Genomic DNA, 9,053 nt, shown 5'->3' on the forward strand with positions numbered 1-9,053 from the left:
TGTTTTATCATGAACAGGTTGTCTTTGAACCATCTTGTTCCCACTGAGTCAATGAAAGAGGACTCTGTCACCTTTAGGCACCTCTTCTTGAAGCTAGTTCATGAGTTTTATGAAGACATATCTACTATTCTTTGTGACATTAGTGAAGTTTAGTGAGTTCCTGCAGCACAAAACACCCTCTGAAATACTGGTGATAACTTATTTTTCCCAGTTTGATTCCCTGATATGTCCAAGATTGATTCATTGCAATGAAAAGCAATGTTTGTAAGCTTTGTACATTATTCACTTAATGATTATGTTGTTGTTGTTTTACATTAAACCATAATTGGGTATTTTAGCTCAAGGGTCAAACCAGTGGCATAGCAAGTGTTTGGCCACCCTCTCAGAAAAATCTTCACAACACCATAGGCACCGCAACAAGGTTTTGCATTTTATTTTTTGGCAGCAGCCATTACTGCTACCCAATGCAAAGCCCTCCCCCAAGTCCACATTCACATCCGGTGCCGTGCGGCCATCACCACTGTTGCTGCCACTACTCCTGTCTCGCACCCCATGGCTGCTTATGAGTCATTTTGCACTGCGGTAAGGGGCTGAAAACCCTGATGTTTGCGACAGTTAATACTGGGGTGTTTGCCTCCGGAAAGCCCATAGTCATGCTGGAATTTGCATGGTGATTTCATGCAACAACCTACATTGTTGTAGTCCCAACAGACCACCTGGGGTTGAACCATCTGTGTAGAGGCGCAGTCACCACTGATGTTTTGGAGATCATGTGCCCACTATCCACACAATCCCCTTGCAAGGGGTGAGAGGGGGTCATGATCTGGAGCCACAATTCCTGGTGTTGCTTGTCCCATGGGAGGTCTGGCTCTAATAAGACCCTCACTTGTCATATCTCTGCCAAAGGTTTCCAGCAAAATCCATGTTTCCACAGTGAATTATATCAAAATACTTCACCAGGGCTGGACCCCGAGTGGGCTGAACCTACATAACTACCCCCATGTAGATGGTGAACACAGAAATCCAGTTGGCCCAATTGGGTTCAATATGCTTGCCTGTTCACCCTCCTTGGGTACCAACTCAGATTCCCTAAAGAACTGGAAAACATCGACAGACACTCTCCAATGCACTCTTTAGTGGTGGGGAGAAGGTGATGACCCAGGAGCAAGGAAACCCCACCATATGGATAATTTTAAGATGCCACTGACACAGGCAACACCGCTGCACTACTGGACACTGTGTTAGGCCAAGCAGCCAAGCCAAAAACCGTGCCACACCTGGTTACATGCCCCCCTAAGGAGAAAATTGCTGTTCTGAGACCCAGATGGCCAGCAGTGTGGCCCAGCAAAGGCCCCTTGCTGATCCATGGGCACACCTGAAAAGAACTGTGGGTACCACCCTAACTGGCACATGGGTCAAGGTAAAACTCCAACTGGTGTCTCATCTGCTCCTGCATCTGAAGGTATCCCTTCCTTGGGAAGTGGGGCTGGCACAGGGATTTGAGAGCTGTTGTTCTGTGTGAGATCCACAGGCTCATGATCCACAGTATGGGTGAAGCACCATCATCCTCCAACCTAGCCAAGAGATCAGATAAAGCCTGGGTTCGCTTGGCCTGCTTTGCAACTTTAGTCTCCCTCTGTGGCTGAGCAGGTACACCAGAAGGGCCACCAGGATTAGGGGCAGCCAGTGGGGTTTTCTTGGCTTTTCCCTAAGTGTGCAATCAGAGCATGCACTGGGCCTAAATCCTCATCATAAGAGGACAATTGTGGGGGGGGGGGAGGCCTAGTGGGCTGAACAGGCCTGCCCCGCTTTTCCCCAGCAGCCTTCTTGAGTGACATATCCCCCACCAAAAAAAAAACAACACCCGACACAAGGAAGATAATGAAGAATTGCAATCACCCCCCAAAAAACAAAACAAAACATAGGGAATAAAACCACAGAATACACTGAAAGGAACCCACAAAGGTGGGAAAAACCAGAACAATGAAGGAAGCACTGAAACCAATCCCTAGTATTATTAATATTTATATACCGCCCTTCAAAATAATAATACATAAATAAGACAGTCCCCTGTACCCAAAGTGGGCTCACAATCTTAAAAGAAGCACAAGCTAGACACCAGCAACAGCCAATGGAGGGATACTGTGCTGGGGTTGGATAGGGCCAGTTGCTCGCCCCCTGCTAAATATAAAATAATCACCACTTTGAAAGGTGTCTCTCTGCTCAGTTAGCAACATGCTCAGTTAACCCCCCCCATGAAGCCCCCCCGGGATGTGGCAATATAATAAAAATGAGATAAAGGGAATGCTTGGGGGTTTGGGGGAGAGTGAATGCCCCCCACCGAGGATGCCTCCCATGGGAGCAATGGGGAAATGGGCCACCTGCACCCTCCAGTCACACACCCTGCCCTAGAGGAAGTTAAAAAGAGTGAGGCAGTGACAAACCCCATTTAGCCTGGCAAGACAAGGGCTTGCAATGGCCTGAAAGAATGCCACCATTGGTGTAAAATCAAGGTCCTCCCTCTGATCCTGAGGGAGAGCAATGTAAAGGCCCGATCCACCATGGGCAATCCAGGGCCACCACTGTGCTAGTACTGAAATCACTGCAGCAAGGTGCTGTGGAGAGAAACAAGAGAAATGACAATAGAGTCAGTAGACTCCAATCTTGTAACTTCTCCAACACAGACTGAGTAGCCTGGAGCATGGCCAAAGCAACGACCATGCTAATCATGGCCCCCAACAACCCAATGAAAGCTCCATCAAGCCTCTTGCCTCATTACAAGGCTAGGGCAAAGAGCTCCCCCCCCCCCGCCCCAGACAAGCTGATGGGGTGCGGCAATAGCAACTGCACAATCCAAGGTGCACCATCAGTGTGGCACCGTTCAACCCTGCATCATTGTTTCTTTTTCCAGGGACTTTTTTCAAACTTCCAGATGTGCCCTGACAGACACATGATGACAGTATATTTCAATAGCAGTCAGTTTTTCAGTCCATAGGACTGTCGCCAAATTAACTGAACAACTGCATCCCAGACACTGCAGCTGCCAGAAAGAGCAGACTGAGGGAACAACCAGCCCGCTCTTACAACAAATAGGTAAAAATGGCTCATTTTGCAACATGAATAGACAACAGTCATCTCACAATCAAGACAAAAGAGATTGTTTCAAAGTCAGCTGCCAGTCAATGATATAAAAAAGGCTATTATGAATATAATATGAAACTCAGTATATCTGTCATTGGGGTGTACAAGTAAAGAGCTTTTGAAATCTTCCTCTCTCTTTTTGTCAGCATGTGACCGTACTAAATTCTGTTTTGTTGTTGAATTCCTCTTGGCTGGACGTGCTTCAGAACAGACAACATTCCCATATGATTGCAGCAAACAGTTGAGAATGCATCTGTGTCTAACTAGATCAGAATAGTATTGTGCTATCATGCTGCTTCTGGAGGCTGTTACAGTCATAAGAACATAAAAACATAAGAACAGCCCTTTGGATCAGGCCCAAGGCCCATCTAGTCCACCATTCTGTTTCGCACAGTAGCCCACCAGAGTGTTTTCCCTCCCTGAAATATTCTTCAGTGATTTGTTTAAAAGTCATACTTTGCTTGCGAAACAAAAGATTAAGGGTTCATCACTTATTGGGGCTATTCTTACGATCACAAAAATCGGGCTAGGAAAATCCTAGCCTGATTTTTGTGATCGTTAGAACCACTGGACTCGCAGCCGAGCTCGGTGGTTCCAGAGCGGCTAACCCGCTCCTGTAGCCCACCTCTTAGCCCGGGTTTGCGGAGCGCCAGCTCCGCAAACCTGGGCTAACTGCTCGTGAGTAGCTGCGACGTGGCTGCGTGCTGTGGCTACTTGTGAGTAGACCCCCGGCCGGGAGGCTTAAAAGCAGCCTCCCGGCTCGGGGGTCTCCCCAGTATGCCCTGCGCACTCGCGCAGGGCATATTGGGGCTTCCGGGGGCTGAGCGGCCCCTGAGCTCCCCAGCCCCCGCCGGTTCCGTCTCGGGGCCGACCATCATGTGGGTGGCCGATCTGGCTGCCCAGGGCTCCCTCCCCACTCGTGAGCGGGGAGAGCGGGCTTAGCCCGCTCTTTCCTCTCACCAAATGAAATTGGGTCTCACGGATCGTGAGACCCCGCTCATTCTATAACAGTGGGGCAATTCTCATGATCAACAAAAATCGGGCTAGCAGAGGCTAGCCCGATTTTTGTTGGCTGTAAGAACCACTGGGCTCACAGCTGAGCCCAGTGGTTCTTGAGTGGGTAACCCGTTCGAGAACCCCTGCTAAAAAGCAGGTTTGCGGAGTGAGCGCTCCAGCAAACCTGCTTTTTAGGATCGTGAGTAGCCGCGCCGCGCCTTCGCGCCCACTCATGAGGAGACCCCCAGCCGGGAGGCGAAAAGCCTCCTCCCAGCTCCGGGGGTCTCCCCAGTATGCCCTGTGCGCTTGCGCAGGGCATACTGGGGCTTGTGGGGGCCACGTGGCCCCCACTCCCCCACCCCCCCGCCCGCTCCGTCACGGAGCCAGCCATCGTGTGGGTGGCCAATCCGGCTGCCCAGGGCTCCCTGCCCGCTCTTCCCACTCACTGCCCCAAACCAGGTCTCACTTATCGTGAGACCCGGCCCTATAACTTTTGGATCATGGGGTTTCTTTTTGTATCATGTGCAAAATGGGTTTCACTAAGCAAAGTGCCTGGCAATCTTGATTTCATTCATCCTCACAGTAAACTGTGATACAGATGTCCCTTGTTACCCATGGTACCAGCACCCACTGTTTTGCCTATCCATGGTTGGGTCATAGGGACCCAGTTTCTTTATTCACATGGTAGAAATAGGGTTATTTTTGCCTATTCACAGTTCTTGAGTGGTCGGAAATTACTTCTGATGTCATTTCCTGCTTCCATTTTGTGGCTTTTTTCTACCAATAAAAACACCCCACAAAAAGGAAAATAATAATAATAATAATACATTTTTATTTTAACACACAGTTCCAAATTAAATTGGTTTCTTGACAGCTGTTAAATTCTGATTTTCTGGCTGCTATGCTGTTTGTGTGTATTATCATTTTTGTTATTGTATTTCAACTGATTGTGTTTTATCGGGTTTCTGTTGCTATATGCTGCTTTGGGCTTTTTACGGGAAAGTGGTTTACAAACTTAAGTGATAAAAGTGGCAAGCATACTATGCAAGGGAACAGGGGCAGCTTCAGCACTGCCTGAGCTGGGTCTCATGATCCATGAGAACCGGTTTTGCAGGGTGAGCAGGGAGAGTGGACTAAGCCCGCTCTCCCCGCTCATGAGCTGAGAGGGAGCCCTGGGCGGCTGGATCAGCTGCCCACACGATTGCTGGCTCTGTGATGGAGCCAGCGGGGGCTGGGGGGAGCGGGGGCCAATCGGCCCCCACAAGCTCCAGCATGCCCTGCGTGAGCACGCAGAGCATGCTGGTGAGACCCCCGGAGCCGGGAAGTGGCTTTTTGCCTCCCCTCTGGGGCTCTCCTCATGAGTAGCCACGGTGCGGAGCTGCACCACAGCTACTCACAATCAGATAGCCCGGTTTTGCAGAGTGCTCGCTCCGCAAACCTGGGCTATGGGGAGGGGTACTTGAACGGGTTAACCACTCGAGAACCACTGGGCTCGCAGCCAAGCCCGGTGGTTCTTACGATCGGCAAAAATTGGGCTATAGCCCGATTTTTGCCAATCAGAATAGCCCCCCTGTATCTTTGCATGTGTGTAAACAGCTGCAAGGAGGCTGCATCATAGGAGAACAGTGCTTGGTGGTAAGGACTCCATGCACAAAGTTGTGTGACAACATCTGTTATTTCTAATGGACATCAAGTCACATCACTCTGTGCAAGAAGCCCTTACCACCAGGCACTGCTGTGCTGTGGTGCAGCCTAATTGCAGCTGCTTACATGCTTGCAGGGGCTCAAGCCATGTGCACCCTCTTCTGCAGTGTCTTAGCCAATAATGACTTGATGTCTCATTACTTAATAGCTCATAGCTGAACATGGGAAATGGCTCAACTAAATATTATTGTGTATACCGTGAGGAGAGATGCAAGTTCTACCTGAGGAATTTGCTCCATGATGGCTATTTCACAAATGCTAGACAGTCACCAAGCATCTTTATATATAATTATCATAAACGTAACCATCGCTAATCCCATGCGTGGCAGCTCTTGCAAGAGTTCATGAGCAATCTGGGAATTAGCGACGGGGACGGTTGGTGTCCAGCGGAGAAAAAGTGGAAGCTGCTGGGCTGGCTGGCAGGCTGAGGAGAAGCAGCCGCCGGTGGGCCGAGGAGAAGTAACCGCCGGTGGGCCGAGGAGAAGCGTCTGCTGCTGGGCTGGCCGGCGGGCCAAGGAGAAGTGGCCACCAGTGGGCTGAGGAAAAGCGGCCACCCCCACTTTAAACGATGTCTCTTTGCCCAGTTAGCGGGGGTAGCTTGTAGGCCTGCTCTGTTAGGTTTACACATTTTTTGTGTGTTTACAAACTATATTGGTTCAAGATTATAATTAAGAAGCAGTTGGTTCAGTTAAGAAGCAGATGGTTCAAGATTATAATTAAGAAACAGTTGAGAGCAGCATACCCCTCAGATATTAAAGCTTATTAAGAATAACTGATATCCTTGCCCCCATTTAAGCCTAGCTTTATCTAGCCTCTAATAGTCAAGTTGGCATAAACCCCAAATCAGCCTTAGAAGATGGTGGGTGTTCTCATGGTGGGTCACAAAGAAGAAAAAGAGTTTCACTTCAGCTCAATTTGCAACTGTCCTCTCAATAACAGACCCCTTTGCCCTGCTTCTCACTGAGAAGTCATTCAGTCACATAAAAGCTCTATAGCTCTCCAAAAAACACCACCACGGTGTTATCCTCTATTTCCCAAACCTGTGCAGCTGTGTTGTCTGCCTGCAAGTTACTCTGTGTATAAAACTGGGCAGCATCACTTTATAATGATAGAAAGGGGGTTTTTTTTGGGGGGGGGATGTTTTGTTGTTGTTGTTTGTTTACTGGTAGTTTATGATTTCCTTTATGGAGAGGAAAAGAAGCTGGTAAGCCCAGATTTCAAGAAATATATTTACCTTTGTGCATTTGTACCATTACACTCTTAAACAATAAAATGGGCAACAGCTGTGCTTTATCTCTGTAAAGTGGCTGTAAAGTGGCATCTCTCTTTCTTACTCATCTGAGGAATAATGTGATGAGCAGTGAACACTAGAGGGGGAGCTTAGCCATTCAGGAGAGCTAAATCTCTGCACCCTCCGGAAAAAGCAGCAGAGTGACACTCTGGCTCCCGACTTCAGCAAGCAAAGTTAAGGCTTGGACAGCCAGGGTTCAGAAGCCAAGAGGTCAAGAATGGTAGAGAGCCAATTTATTGTCATTTTCCAGAAAGGCAGCAAATCATAAGTGGAAGTGAGAAATTTAGGGCTTTGCTCCTGACTTTGAGGAGGAGTATTTTAAAAACCTCTCTGGAGGCAGTTTAACATGAAGAGTAGGATTACAGGGATTTTTCTCCCTTCACAAGGACTGCCTGTCATGTAAATGTCTGAGGAGTGATGGAATGAATTATCATAAAATTTTGACAAATTTGATGGCTCAACCAAAGGGGGAAAACAGACATTCCACTTATTGGGTTCTAATAAGACATGACATTTCAAATGAGTTTACATGGCAGTTAGACCTTTGCTTTTTTTGCCTCTTTTTCAGGAGCACTTCTACAAAGAGAGCACTTATTTATATATCTTATTCTTAAGGAAGATGAGAAAACACTCCCATATTAATGACACTGTGATATATAGCTATATACATTACACACACACTCACACTACAGTAGGGGTGTGTGTATGTGTCTGTCTATCTATCTATCTATCTTTATCACAAACACGTCTATCTATCTGTCTATCTATCTATCTATCTATCTATCTATCTATCTATCTATCTATCTATCTATCTATCTATCTATCTATCTATCTCACTGTCCTATCTCTTAATCATGAAATTGCTGGCCTTCTAAGAAAAAAAAGATGTAATCTGTTCCTGTGAGTAACCTCAGTGCTAGAGGACTGGAAGGTACCTAATTTAAAAGTGATATTTAAAAAGAGCACCAGGAAATTATGGAATAATGGGCTTATTGTTTGTTCAGTCAAACTGGTGAAAAGCATTTATTTTAAGTATTAATTTTAAGTATATAAAATTGAGTATATAGAACAAGTCTTGCTGAAGGAAAACCAGCATGGTTTTGGCAAAGGTAAGTCCTGCCTCACTAACCTTTTAGTGCCAACAGTCATGTGGATAGAGATGATCTGGCTGATGCTGAATATTTGCATTTTCAAAAGGCTGTTGACAAAGTCCCTGAACAAAAGCTCCTGATTAAACTTAGTACTCATGGAATTAGTGGACAGGTGCTTTTATGGATTGTTAACTGGTTAAAAAACAGGAAGCAGTTCTTTAAGATTGAGTCACAAATCCCAACATCTCTTAAACACTGATTGGGCCTGAGCTCTCAATGACTAAAAAGGAAAGGGAGATTTTGGGAACATTGTGGATAGCTATATGAAAATACTGATCCAAAGTGCAACAGCTGTTAAAAAAAGGAAAATTCCGTGCTAGGAATAATTGGGAAAGGAATCAAAAATAAAACTGCTAATATTATTATTTTTATTTATCTATCATACTGGCACAGTCATGCCAGTATAGTTAAGATGAAGAGGTGTTTTTTTAAAAAAAAAATATTCTGACATTATAATTTATTTAATTTATTTAAAATATGTATAGCCAGCCCCTCTAGCACACTGCTGCTTGGGGTGGTTCACAACAATAAAATAGATACAATGTAAAATGAAAGTAGTAAAATTAACCAAATTAAGTAAACAAGTTAAAAGTCAGGCTAAAACCACAATCAGAATTAAGTTGCATATTTTTTATTTATTTATTTATTTATTTACTAAATTTGTACCCTGCCAAAACTTGCATCTCTGGGCGGCTAACAACAATTAAAACACATATAAAAGTTTAAAAGAGTTCAACGTATAACACATATAAAAGTTATATGTTATGCTA

Source organism: Hemicordylus capensis, chromosome 2, assembly GCF_027244095.1.
Source record: "Hemicordylus capensis ecotype Gifberg chromosome 2, rHemCap1.1.pri, whole genome shotgun sequence".
Taxonomy (NCBI): domain Eukaryota; kingdom Metazoa; phylum Chordata; class Lepidosauria; order Squamata; family Cordylidae; genus Hemicordylus; species Hemicordylus capensis.